This window comes from Chiloscyllium plagiosum, unplaced genomic scaffold (assembly GCF_037043375.1).
Source record: "Chiloscyllium plagiosum isolate Xiang-an unplaced genomic scaffold, Cpla_swu_hap1 HiC_scaffold_6, whole genome shotgun sequence".
NCBI lineage: Eukaryota > Metazoa > Chordata > Chondrichthyes > Orectolobiformes > Hemiscylliidae > Chiloscyllium > Chiloscyllium plagiosum.
In genome coordinates, this window is record NW_028270144.1 from 8,781,069 (window position 1) to 8,795,368 (window position 14,300).

The following is a 14,300-nucleotide window of genomic DNA, read 5'->3' on the forward strand; positions in this document are numbered from 1 at the left end:
CTTTGTAGTTGCTCCATAACCCTTAATAACTCTACTTAACAGAAATCTATCAATTAGTCTCAAGTATAACATTAACAAATGATCCATCACCAAGTGTCATTAAAGGAAGAGAACTCAACCTCAACAAACATTTGCAGATAGAAGTTTTACCTAACTTAATTCTTGAAAGGCCTGGTGCTCTTTCTCCATGCATTCTCAGTTCTCTTTCATATCATGAGGACTTCTATCAAAGCACAACATCATCTTCTAAATTAAAGGAAAAGTGGTTAAATAGTGGAGAGACCAAAACTACCATTTTTAGTCCCCACTGTAACTCCAAACCTTATCTAAGGAGTTTACCAGTCTCCTTGGCAACTGTATGCTGGTAGGTTAGACTGCTGACAATCTTTGAGTTATATCTGATTCTGCAATAAGCCTCGGGCCACATTTCTGTTATATCAATAAGATTGCTTATTTTATACCTTCACTTGCCCAGCTTCAGCTTATCTGCTCTTGAAACCATCATCCAGAAATTTCTTACATCAAACTTGACTATTTATAGCTTTCAATTGAGGGGTGATAGATATAGGACAGATGTTGTGGTAAATTCTTTACTCAGAGAGTCGTAGGGGCATGGAACGCATGGCCTGTAACAGTAGTAGACTCGCCAATTTTAAGGGCATTTAAGTGGTCATTGGATAGTTGTATGGATGAAAATTGAATTGTGTAGGTTAGATGGTCTTCAGACTGGTTCCACAGGTCAACGCAGCATCGAGAGCCAACATTATTACTGCGCTGTAATGTTCTATGTTTTATTCCAACATACTCCTGGTCAACCAGCCATTTTCTACCCTCAATAAATAATATCAACAACTCTGCTGTGTGTGTGTGCTGACTCACTCTCCACCCTTCAGGCACTCTGCCTGTATTCCTGATGAAGGACTTTTGCCCGAAATGTCGATTTTACTGCTCCTCGGATGCTGCCTGAACCGCTGTGCTTTTCCAGCACCTCTAATCCAGAATCTGGTTTCCAGCATCTGCAGTCATTGTTTTTACCTCACATGAAGTCCTATTCACTCGCCATATCTCTGCTCACTGATTGACAATGGCTTCTAATTAACATAGAAATTGGAGCAGAGATGGACCACATTGCCCTGTCCAGCCTGGATAGATAGATTGGAAGGAGCTTCCTATCGAGAGGTTGAAGGAGGAATTTGAAGTGCTTTGGCTGCAGACAACTGAAGATTGGCCATTAATTATGCATGCTTCATTCTATTACAATTAAAATCATTCTATTATTTACTACTGATTTAAGATGCCCTGGAATTTTGTCCTTGAATCTCTCTGTCTAACTTCTTTCCTGTTTCTATATTAAATCTTTCATCAAGGTTTTGTCAGCTATACTAATATTTCCTCTTAATGGTAGCGTCTTGGGGAGTGTTGGCGAACAGAGAGATCTTGGAGCGCAGGCCTCACAGTTCCTTGAAGCTGGAGTCACAAGCAGACAGGGTGGTGAAGAAGGCATTTCATACGCTTGCCTTTATTGGTCAGTGTAGTGAGTCAGAAATTGGGAGGTCATTTTGAAGCCCTACAGGACATTGGTTTGGCGACTTTTGGAATAATGCATTCAATTCATTCGGTGGGCGGCACGGTGGCACAGTGGTTAGCACTGCTGCCTCACAGCGCCTGTAGACCCGGGTTCAATTCCCGCCTCAGGCGACTGACTGTATGGAGTTTGCACGTTCTCCCCGTGTCTGCGTGGGTTTCCTCCGGGTGCTCCGGTTTCCTCCCACAGTCCAAAAGATGTGCAGGGTCAGGTGAATTGGCCATGCTAAATTGCCCATAGTGTTAGGTAAGGGGTAAATGTAGGGGTATGGGTGGGTTTCGCTTCGGCGGGTCGGTGTGGACTTGTTGGGCCGAAGGGCCTGTTTCTACACTGTAATGTAATCTAAAAAAAAAATCTAATTCTGGTCTCCCTACAATACAAAAGATGTTATAAAACTTGAAAGAGTTCAGAAAATATTTACAAGGATGTTACAAGCTATGGAGAGAGCTGAATAGGCTGGGGCTATTTTCCCTGGAGCATTGGAGGTTATGGGGTGACCTTACAGAGATTTATAAAATCAAGAGGGGTATGGATAGTGTGAATTGCCAAAGTCATTTTAACAGGATAGGGGATTTTAGATAACATAGGTTTAAGGTGAGATTGGAAAGATTTTAAGGGGACCTAAGGGGTAACCTTTTCACGCAGAGGGTGGTGTGTGTATGGAATGAGCTGCCAGAGGAAGTGGTGGAGGCTAGTACAGTTTCAACATATAAAAGGCATCTGGATAGGTATATGAATAGGAAGGATTCAGAGGGATATGGGCCAGGGGTTGGCAAATTGGACTAGATCAAGTTAGGATATCTGGTAGACATAGCTTAGTTGGACCAAAGAGTCTGTTTCCATGCTGTACAACTCTCTAACTTGATGTGACTCTTCCTAGTATTTTGTCCTATAATACTCTTGCAAAGTGGTTTGGATTTTTTTTAATGTCTAAGGCACTGAGTCCATACCAACTGTTGCTATTGTTGAAGTTTATGTGGTCCCTCCCCATAATCTAACTCTTGGTGTCCAGGAATTATTCTAATAAATATACGTGGCAACCCCTTCAAAAACAATAAAATAAAATTACAACGGGTCAGCATTAAATATCCCAAAATTGGTTGTATCAAGGTTGTCAGTAATTCTTGCCAGCAGAGTAATAGGACATTGCTTTAATAAGTCAAAGTTTTGGACCTGTTATCATTTGACCACACCAACACATCAGAGTGCCTTTATGCTGTGCTACTTTGTGAAATCACTCCCCATCCTTAAAACCCTACAAATATAACTCAAAATGAAAAGTGCCATCCACTGAAGATAAACTGAAGTTGCTATATCAATGGAAAGCTGTAGTGTGAAACAAGAAGTCAACCATTCTGAAGCAATGAGGAAAGTTTGACAAGCAAGCATTCTCTTCAGTGAGGAAGATGCTGAGAACATCCAAAAATGTTAGGATTAAAAGCTGCTAACATTGTTAAAGGCAGCTGAAGCACAGAATATTCTCAACCTTAGTTCAATCAGGTAGGAAACCAATGCCAAGAGGTGTGGTCACATGACTTCACATGCAGCAATGGATGGCTGGATCAATCCAAAGCAGGGCATGGCATTGTCTTCAGTGCAGTAACCAGTGAGGGTGCAGCAGAGACTGCAGCAATCACTTGGGAACTGGCTGTAAAATGGTCTTACCTACATCCTGAATGAGTATTCACCAAGGAACTTTAATTTAGCATGATGAAACTGTTTTAACACCTTTGACCAGATTGCTGTCCAACATTTAAAGATAAAACATGTAATGGTGGAAAGTGAAACAAGGGTTGTGTCACTCTCTGGTACACGTCAATATGGAGGCTGCTGAAAAGCTGTGGCTTCTAATGATAGGAACATCCAAGAGGTCATGTTGATCTGCAAGTATCGAGGCATGACCCAGGCAGTATGATGCCAAAAAAGCCACTTGAATGACATTCATCGTTTTTGAGGTATGGATCAGGAAAATGGATAAAATATTTCAATGGAAAATAAAGAAGATTTTCATTATTGCAGAGATCTATCTTATGCACTTTGACACAGCTGGCCTCAAGGCAGTCAAGATGAGATTGCCATGAAAACTCATGCTCAAGTGGACAAAACCTGTATACAGCTTTCCAGAACAGATAGATGAAGCAATCATTGATGCAATCCATTCTTCTGTAAAGGCAGGAGGAGGGGTGATGACCCTAGAGAATACTTACATGCTTATTCACCTGTTTCCCTCACTGAAACATCAAAGGTTATTGAGATACTTTGGGAGGTTGACTTGCAGCACAAAAACATCAAAAGGATGTTTGACTGCATTTTCCAGGAGGCAATGGCCTTGTGCTACTCAAGCTAGAAACTCAGCGAATGTTTTGGGGACCCGGGTTCAAATCCCACCATGGCAGATGGTGGAATTTGATTTTAATAAAGAGTCTGGAATTGAGGATCTAAAGATGAGTTTCTGGAAACTCATGATGGCAAGTTTAGAGTTGCTGGATTTGTCTGAAGTCTGCGCTTTATTTACCATAGCATTAATGCTAAACAATGTGATGGAGAATTTCTTCCATGTGGATGGAGGACTTTATCTCCAAAAGGACTGCGTAGAGGTTATTCCTCCTGATGTCATGTCTTGGAGGCATTAATAAGGCAAAGAAGAAATTAGACCAGAAAACTTGATCAAAATGAGGAGAAGACACGGTGGAAGAGATAGCCAACAGTGGTTGCAAGCATCTGAATCCAGTGCAGGAATAGATAGAATAATCAAGTGTTGTCTGAAGAGGTGAATGGCATTTAGAATGAGAAAATGGAATGTCTGTAGGAATGGAAAGGCACCCAAGAAATTGAAGGGTGCTTGGTAGACTAATGCATAAGGTAACTCCAGATTGCAAAGTCTACATTGAGGTGCCCAGCACGTTTGCTCCCAAACTTCATGGTCAGGTGACAACTTCATTGAAATGGTTAAATAGCTGCATCAGCATATCATCTGAATGGCATGGCGCAATATGCTTACAGTACCTTAAAATGACCAGCCACGATGGACCATGAGGCAGGAAGGGCACTGCATATTGGTGTGTTTTCAGGAGGTGTGCTACTCCCAGCATCAACACAGAGAAGATGGGGTGCTTTCATTATTGTAGTATCACCAACAGAACAGAAGGCCATGAACATCAGATGGATCTTGTCAGAGCAGCCTATCACTAAGGGCAAGCTCGTAATGGAAGTGAAAGAGATAAAAAGGAATGTTCCCAAGCACTCAGCAATTCTATCTGCCTCTATAGAGAGGCAGAGTTAAAAGTTTGAGTCAAAAAAGATATCTTTCCAGAACTGGAAGAAATATAGAATTAGTGATAGAACAGTTGAATCCCTCAACCTTGTGTGAGCTCTGGCACCTTTGTAAGTCCTTAAAACGCGAAGGGATCTCTTGAGAAAGGGAGACCATCAGGGTTTGGTTGAAGTTGTTTTAATGACATTGTATTTACTCAGTGGGTAGAACAACAGAAGTCTCGAACTGCACTGGAAAGCTCAGACAGGCTGACTGGCCCGGAGTTACTCAGACTATTTTCTTTTTGGTGCAAATACAATGTTAACATTCCTCTGGCCCTCCAACATCATGTCTGCAGCCAGAAAGAATTGGGAAATCATGGTCTATGTTTCAGCTATTTTGTCTCGTTTGTTTCCCCTTACCAGCCATAGATACATGTTCTCTATATCTGCTGATTAATCTACTTTTGAAGATGTTAAACATTTCAAAATTTTCTCCCTCACTATGTTTACCCCATTGAATATTTCATAATACTCATTTTCAAGAATGATGTCTGTTTTGTTCACCTCTATTATGAAAAAGGAGGAAAGTATTCATTAAAACCAGATCCTCATCTTTTGTTTCATCTCATGAGTTGCCTTTTCCTGTTTTCTGAGAATCCTTATAGCATAAAAGCAGGTCTTTTGGCCCATCAAGTCCACACCACCTCTCCGAAGAGCACCCCACCCAGACTCAACCACCTAAACTATAACCCAGCATTTCCCATGGTCAATCCACCTAATCTGCACATTGCTGAGCACTATGGGCAATTTAGCATGGCCAATCCATGCTAACCTGCACATCTTTGAACTGTGTGAGGAAACCAGAGCCACCAGAAGAAATCCACACAGACACAGGAAGAATATGCAAACTCTGCACAGACAATCGCCCGAGGCTGAATTGAACTCAGTTCTCTGGCACTGCGAGGGAGCAGGGCTAATCACTGACCCACTGTGCTACATTAATTGCTCCTATTCTTGCCTCAGTTATCCTTTCATTTTTTATGCATTTTTAAAAAGTCTTTAGGATCTCCTGAATTATGTTTGCCAATATTTTCTCATCCCCTGTCTTTGCTTCCCCATTTGCTTTTTTGATTGTTCTTGTTATGCTCCTCTCAACTTTTTCTCAGTATTGAATTCACGGCCTCTGCTTTGTTTCACCTTATCTTAGAATCATAGAGGTGTACAGCATGGAAACAGACCCTTCAGTCCAACTCATTCATGCCGACCAGATATCTCAACCCAATCTAGTCCATCTGCCAGCACCTGACCCATATCCCTCCAAATTCTTCCTATTCATATACCCATGCAGATGCCATCTAAATGTTGCAATTGTACCAGCCTCCACCACTTCCTCTGGCAGCTCACTCCATACACACACCACCCTGTGTGTGAAATAGTTGCCCCTTAGGTCTCCGTTTTATATTTCTCCTCTCACCTCAAACCTTATTCTATCTGCTTTGATATAATGGAAGGGTCTAGATTTCTAAGTCCCACTCTTTATCTTCGTGGGAATGTATTTAGCATGAATACTTTTTAACTCTTCTTGAAGGATCTGGAGTGAAGCACATTTTAAATAATGCTTCTGAAAAATAATGATTTTATTTGATTTGATTTTGATTTGAGATGCGATTTGATATATTATTGTCGTGTATACCTAGGTACAGTGAAAAGTTTTGTTTTGTGTGTGGTACAGGCAGCTCATACCACACAAAGCACCATAGGGTGACTGAACAGAGCAAGGAAGGCACAGTTATAGCTACAAAGAAGGTGCAGAAAGAGCGAGATTAACATTAAATTTAAAACTTGAAAGATCCATTCAGAAGTCTAATAACAGTGGAGAAGAAGTTGTTTTTGAATCTGTTGGTACGTGTGCTTAAGCTTTTGTATCTTCTGCCCAACAGAAGAGATTATAATTGGGGTGGGAGGGGTCTTAATGATATTAGCTTGCTTTCCAAGGCAGAGAGAAGTGTAAATAGAGTCAATGGATGGAAGGTTGGCTTGCATGATGGTCTGGGCTGTGTTCACAACTTTCTGTAGTTTCTCATGGCCCTGTGTAGAACAGTTTCTGAATCAAGCCCCAAGGTGCATCCAGATAGAAAGCATCCAGGTATAAAAGTCAGTGAGGGTCCTTATGAACATGCCACATTTCCTAAGCCTCCTAAGGAGGAAGAGTCGTGGCTGTGCCTTCTTAACCGTCGCATCAACATGGGAGATCTTGGACAGAATGTTGGTGTTTTCACTCCTAGGAACTTGATGGTCTTAACCATCTCTACCTCAGCTCCAGTGATATAGATAGGGGTGTGTCATCCTCCCTTACTTCCTGAAGTTGATGACCAGCTCTTTAGTTTTGCTGACATTGAGGGAGAGATTATTATTTATACACCATGCCACCTAAACCCTTCCTTTTAAAGTACCCATCCAGATGGCTTTTACTGTTGTAATTGTACCAGCCTCCACCACTTCCTCTGGCAGCTCATTCCATACATGCACCAATTTCTGTATGAAAAAGCTACCCCTGAGGTCCCTTTTAAACTTTTCCCCTCTCATCTTAATATTTTGTTTTGCACTCCCCTACCCTGAGGAAAAGACCTTGGTGACTCATCCTATCCATGCCCCTCATGATTTTATAAACCTCTATAAGGTCACCCCTTAGTCTAGATGGTCCAGGGAAAATAGCCCCAGCCTATACAGCCTCTCCCTATAGCTCAAGCACACAAACCCAAGCAACATTGTAATTTTTTACATCCTTCTAAATTGTTTCTTTCAAGTTTCACAACATCTTTCCTATTGTAGGGAGACCAGAATTGAACGCAGTATTCCAAAAGTGGCCTAACTAATGTCCTGTACAGCTGCAACGTAACCTCCCAACTCCTATACTCAATGCACTGACTAAAAAAGGCAAGCATACCAAACGTTTTTCTGGAAAACTAATTGACCAGATTTGACACAAAATGTCTGTGGAAGCCATTTTGTCACAAAGCAACCTTTGCAGTAAGATGCAGACTGCTAACCCTGCTGTTAGAAACTAAGCTGAGGAATTTGTTTTGATAACATGACCTTGCAGCTGCAAACTGTTTCAGTTCAACATGGACCTCTTAGACACAGTGCTGCTTTCATAGTTGATGTACAGTCCATTAAGCTACTTATCTGTTCCTATGTAGCTCAAATGTGCAGTAGGAGATAACATTCAGTTTTGTAGACATTAAGAAATATATGTCTGTGCAATGTATGTCGCAGCTGTACGAACTGACCATTTAGCTTGCGACTGCACCTAAGTTGCGTAATTAATGTTCAATGGGCTTGTGATATACTATATAATTGTAACACTCTGTACTTCATGGGAATACATCAGACTTCTCTGAACGAAAGTGTACTTTCCCATGGCCATGAATAAAGCTAATTAATTGCTGAAGGTCGCAACTCCTGACTATTTTGTTAGAAATGACTCGGTGTAAAATTTATTCCCCAACAGCCTCTTCACTAACTTGTCTGCCTGTGACTCCACCTTCGAAGAAATATGAACCTGCACCCCAAGGTCTCTTTGTTCGGAATACCACCCAGGTCTCTACCATTAAATGCATAAGTCCTGCCCTGATTTATCTTCCCAAAATGCAACACCTCACATTTATCTAAATTAAACTCTATCTGTCATGCCTCAGCCCATTGGTCCATCTGATCAAAGTCACTTTCCACTCTGAGATAACCTTCTTCATTGTCCATTACATCAGCAATTTTGATGTCGTCTGAAAATTTACTAACCATTCCTCTTACATTCACATCCAAGTCATTTACTGGTTCCAACATTATCTTTACTTTGCAAAACAGTACAAAAATGATACAGAAGACATGTTCACTTTTTCCTTTTTGGTCCAAACACCACCTACAGGCGCAAGTTCACAATTTTTCTCACAGAAACATCACGCAATAAAAAAAACTACAAAGAAGCCACAAAAACAAAGTAAATCACTACACTGCAATATAGACTTTTATACTTTCATTTTAAAGAGCTAAAAGACAGAAATAAAACACATGTCCATTGATGTTCCGTCAGAACTTCACAGTTTAAAAAAGGAAATGTTCCACACTTTGGATCAGCAGGTAACAGGCAAAGAATGACAATATTCTTCTTTCTTCGGGAATCAAAGCGTGAAGGAATACAAATGCTCTGGTATTTCTGATGATGGCTGTAACAATCCTGACAAAATCTTTCAAGGTATTAGAAGATCAACATTAAAGTTCAACTTAAATTCAGGCTACAAAGGTTTGAGTTCATGTCACACTGCAAACAACCAGATGAAAAAAATCCACTAATTCTCAGGCAAGTGTTCACGCAATGAGACAGACTATGATTTTAGCAAAGCTAACCTCAGGTTTATGGAACTGATCATTGTCTCCATATCTATTAAAGCTGGAAGCTTCACACGGTCAAGAAGGAGAGATCACACCAGTGTGAGACAATCCGAGTAAGTCTATAGCTACAGGAACTTGGAAGCATTGTGGTAAGTTGATGAGGGGGGGAGAGATGCTTGATTTTTGTCTCACAGTTTGTAAGGTTTTTATTAAATGAAACCAGGAACCCAGCATAAAAGTGATGTCACAGGTAAACTGTTTGTTCATTGGATGGTAATAGCTATTAATTTGACTACTGATTATAGGTTACTTTCAGATTGAAGGTCAGTACGAGAAATATTTACAGGCTACAAACAAAGATGTATACAAAATTTTTAAAAATCAAATTGAGAACTGGGTTATTACAAAAGAGATGCCAAGACAGGTGTGGTGTTGCAGCTGCGTGATGTGGGAGCTGATGGACATAGTGGTTCATAGTGACCACATCGGCAGCAAATGCTGGTTGCTTGAAGAACTTCAGTTCAGAGTTGATGAGTTGGGCTCTGACAAGGCCACGTATCAGGAAAGGGGCGGGGGGGGCGTTACCTGAACTCTGTTTCAGGAGACGCCCACACCCCTTAGATTAACAACCTCGAATTTAGTCAGTGGTAGGGAACTGGAGGGTGTGACTATGTGTGAGGCAAGTAGAGGGGTCCAGTAGGTAGTGCTGAAGGCATCTCAGCCCTTGGGCTTGTCTAACAGGTAGATGGGATAAGTATGTGCTAGTAGACACAGGAGTGGGAGATTAATACCTTTGTAATGGTATTTAAAGGTCGAAGTAAGTGTCAGTGGTCAGAGGAGTATCAGAGTGGAGATTTAGGAATCATTGCATAAGGGTTTGGTCAGACCGCTGGTGGCTTGATGTTAGAGTGTTTTGTCTGATGGAAAGATCTCAACTCCTGGCTCCATTGGAGTGCTAATAAGTCACTTTTCCTTTATGGATGCATCCATCCTGCCTCTTCATTCATCTGTCAGGATGTCCAAGGTCAGGAAAACACAAATGAGATTAAAAATAGAAAGTGTGTCAAAATGGAGGCCGACCACTGTCACAAGGTTTCAATGACTGTGAAGGTGTTTTAGTTGTCCACCCTCTGCAAATTCTAGAATGGCTAAAAGTAAGATGGATTAGAGATGCCCATAGTTTATTCAGGGACAAAGTGTCAGAAAAGCTAAAGCTCAAGGAGATATATTTCAGATAGGTTTAAGGACTTTACAGCAGTGTAGATTTAGCAGTAAATTAACTGAGATCTTTAAAGTAATTGAAGTGATGAATTGTGTCCCTGTTGATAGATTATCCCAGTTTAACAGGTTGAGCAAGGTCAGTGGGCATAAGTTTAAATTTGATTGGATGTTAAGGTTTTAATTTATTTGAGCAGGAAGTAATGGACCCCTGGAATGTTTTGAAATCTGGCCGAAGGGGAAGCTGAATAGAAATGCATTTTTAAGACAATATTTGGCCTATAAAATATCTTCCTGAAGAAGGGCTTATGCCCGAAACATCGATTCTCCTGCTCCTTGGATGCTGCCCACAGGGTACTGAATACTGTTCTGGGTACTGTTTTCACTTCTTGGCCCTAGGATTTCACTGCTGTTACGGCTCTCCAAGGAAACTACATGGCACTTGGTGGAAGGGGTTTGGGAGAGGATGCAAGGAGGTGTTTAGTCTCGAGGCTGTGCCTTTCATCATTGAAGACAAGCTTGGTTGACCAGTGAGCCTTTTCCCTATCCTTGTGTTTGTGATCTGAGACGAGAAGCAATTTGAATGAAGTCTGGAGCATATTTATGATTAGAAGTTTTAGAGAAAGGGTTATCTGAGGAAGAGGATATTGTGGAAAAACAAATTCAAAATGTGAATCCAAAAACTAAGTTTAGCAATGTGGAATTTATTGCAGAGAATGCATAAAAGTAGAATATAACAAGAGAGAGCAGGGATAATAAATCTAAATTAGAGATACTAATAAGTGAATAACTACAATCAAGACACTTGCTTTTTTAAAAAAATGTTTGAAACAATTATTGACAAAAGATATGGAGTAAGTCAGGAAAAACTTGAAAAGAACCAAAAAGAAAAAAAAAACGAGATTTTAAGCACGTTTTAATGTTAATATTTTTCGTTTAAAATCATGTAATCAATAAAACACCGAGGAAGGTTCTTCAGGTCAATTTCTTTCCAGGCAGCTCTTTGAATGAGTCATTCACCTAGCTTGACACCTCTAATCTTTCTGTATAAACCCGCAAAATATTTAGATGTTTGGATCTATCATGCCTAGCTCTAATTAGGAAAACTACATTTGAATTTGGTTTCTCATATTTTCACATAGTGCATTCAAGATTTGAATAGCTTTTTGTATAAAAAAAAGTATGGAAGTTGTTTTGGCCAAAGGTATCATTTGTCACCTAGTCTGCAGATTGTGTTGTGGCTGAAATATCAACAGTGTGGGATCATGTTCAAATGACAACCCAAATCAGTGTGTGGTGAAAATAGCCTCTTTGATTCACTCAGAGAAAGTGAGGACTGCAGATGCTGGGGATCAGATTCGTAAAGTGTGGCGCTGGGAAAGTACATTCGTGATGAAGGGCTTATGCCTGAAACATCTATTCTCCTGCTCCTCAGATGCTGCCTGACCTGCTGTGCTTTTCAACTCTTTTATTCAGCAATCGCAGCACAAGTTTGAGGCTGCAATAGAAATCCTGAAATACAGTTCTTACAAAAGCCCCTTTATACATAGTTGTTACATATATTAAAATTCCATTACTATGGTGTCTCATTGTTTTATCTGTAGTACACAGAGGCTTGAAGGACTTCTGTGCTGGGGAACAGAAGATGGGTTAAAATGTGCTAAACGCTTGCTGCGTTATGAGTTTCTGTCCACTCTGCTTATACAATTAAGAGGCGTTACTCCTTTTGTCTTTGAAATTGGTAAATGTTAGTAAAAATGCTAGGCAGAAATATTCTAAGTTAGGAATGGTACCTGTACTTAATAAAAGAATAAAGGAAATTAAAGAGATTACTGCAGCTTGATTACTGCCACTATTTGCTGATGTGAGTTTCATTCATTCATGCAATTTCATGGAAGCACTGTTTTATCAGTTAGTTTCTTAAAGGGATAATGGCTCAGTTAAAAGGTATTTAACAGGTACTTACTAATTGGGGAATCTATTCAGGTCCAGGAGATGGTTGGTAAGGGCTGATTAATATTATAATATTTCATGGAGATTTGATGGGGATGGTATTGTTCTGTAAGCTTCACTTATTCAGAGGTAAACCCTGCTTGTAGCAAGGGTTGGTAATGCAGAAATGGGTTTGAAAGGTTTCTTTTGATTAAACAGGGTTGTTTTAAATTTGGATGGTCAAATATACTACAGAATCACTGTTTTATGAATGAATCATGTTATAGTAAATAACAGATTAGTAGAGGGTTATGAATGAATGAACAGGAATCCAGTATGAATGAAAATAGTGAGCTGGTGAGTGAGTTAGCGAAGATACCCAACAACTCAATATCTCCTAATATCTTACACTAGGTTGAAGACTGTCTCATTGCAGTATTGTTGGAGAAGTTCTCAGAATTACAGTCATTCACCTTTATGACACTCTGCTTGACATTGCAAAATTGACATTAGTGACTGGGAGATGTTTGCTATGAATGTTCAAAATAATGACAAGATGTTGTGAGGGTAAAAACAAGGACTGCAGATGCTGGAAACCAGATTCTAGGCTAGAGTGGTGCTGGAAAAGCACAGCAGTTCAGGCACCATCCGAGGAGCAGGAAAATCTATTCCTGATGAAGGGTTTTTGCCCGAAACGTCAATTTTCCTGCTCCTCGGATGCTGCCTGAACTGCTGTGCTTTTCCAGGACCACTCTAGTCTAGAACAAGATGTTGTGACTCAATGTAACAGGCATTGAGTCACAACATCTTAATAATGAGGCACAGGCAGTAAGTTGTACACTCCAGATTCCACTGCATCATGGAACATTGTGCCCATATGGGAAGAGACCATGGTCCTTGGATGAGTCTGAGCTGAACACCTTCTTCATTGTCATCATCATCATCATTGTCCAGAAAAGATCTTGAGATTGTCACTGGATTGTGATTGCAAGTGGAAATTAGAGGATCATTGATTGAGCTGAGCTCTTATTGGGGTACTTTTTTTGCTGGATTTGGCCTAATGCCAATTCATGACTGGCCAAGCAGAACTATGGCCATGGTTAATGTCTGCACTCCAGGCCAGGGAATCCGCAACACAGTCAAGGTGACTGTGAAGAAAGTGGAAGAATGATCACTGACCGATTGGACCTTCTTTGTGAAGAGAGTCCTCCTGGATTGCTGTGGGTTCCAAGCAGCAGCTATCTTCTGTCTGCGGGATTTCCCCAGTGGGGTGTACTTCAACACGCCTTTCAGGGGTGTGAAGTAATGTGAGTGTTTCCTGAAGGTATTTGAGGAGTAAAGAGGTGAAGATCCCCTCTCCGTTCTGTCTGCGATATCATTGTTCATTCTCCCTGATCAGAGGTGTCAGGTTGTTACCATCCATATGTGCAAACCCCACATCACAACACAAGATGTCCTGGTATGTACAGTTTGAAGGAGGCAGCACCCTTGTAGTGGACCCCTTACATAAGTTTATAAGACATAGGATCAGACTTAGGCCATTTGGCCCATCGAGTCTGCTCTGCCATTCGATCATGGCTGATATGCTCTTCACCACCATTTTCCTGTCTTCGCCCCATAACCCTTCAACCCATTACTAATTAAATACCTGTCTAACTCCTCCTTAAATTTACTCACTAGCCCAGCATCCACATGTTGGGGTGGTGAATTCCACTAATTCAGAACCTTTTGGGAGAAGTAGCTTCTCCTCAAATCTGTTTTAAGTTTGCTTTTATCCTAAGACTATAACCTCTCATCCTAGAATGCCCCACAAGAGGAAGCATCTGCTCCCCATCTATTTTATCCAAATTGTTTATCAGCTTGAAATCTGACTCGCAAATGGCAGTTCAAGGTGACCCTGAAGTACTAGGAACATCCTCCG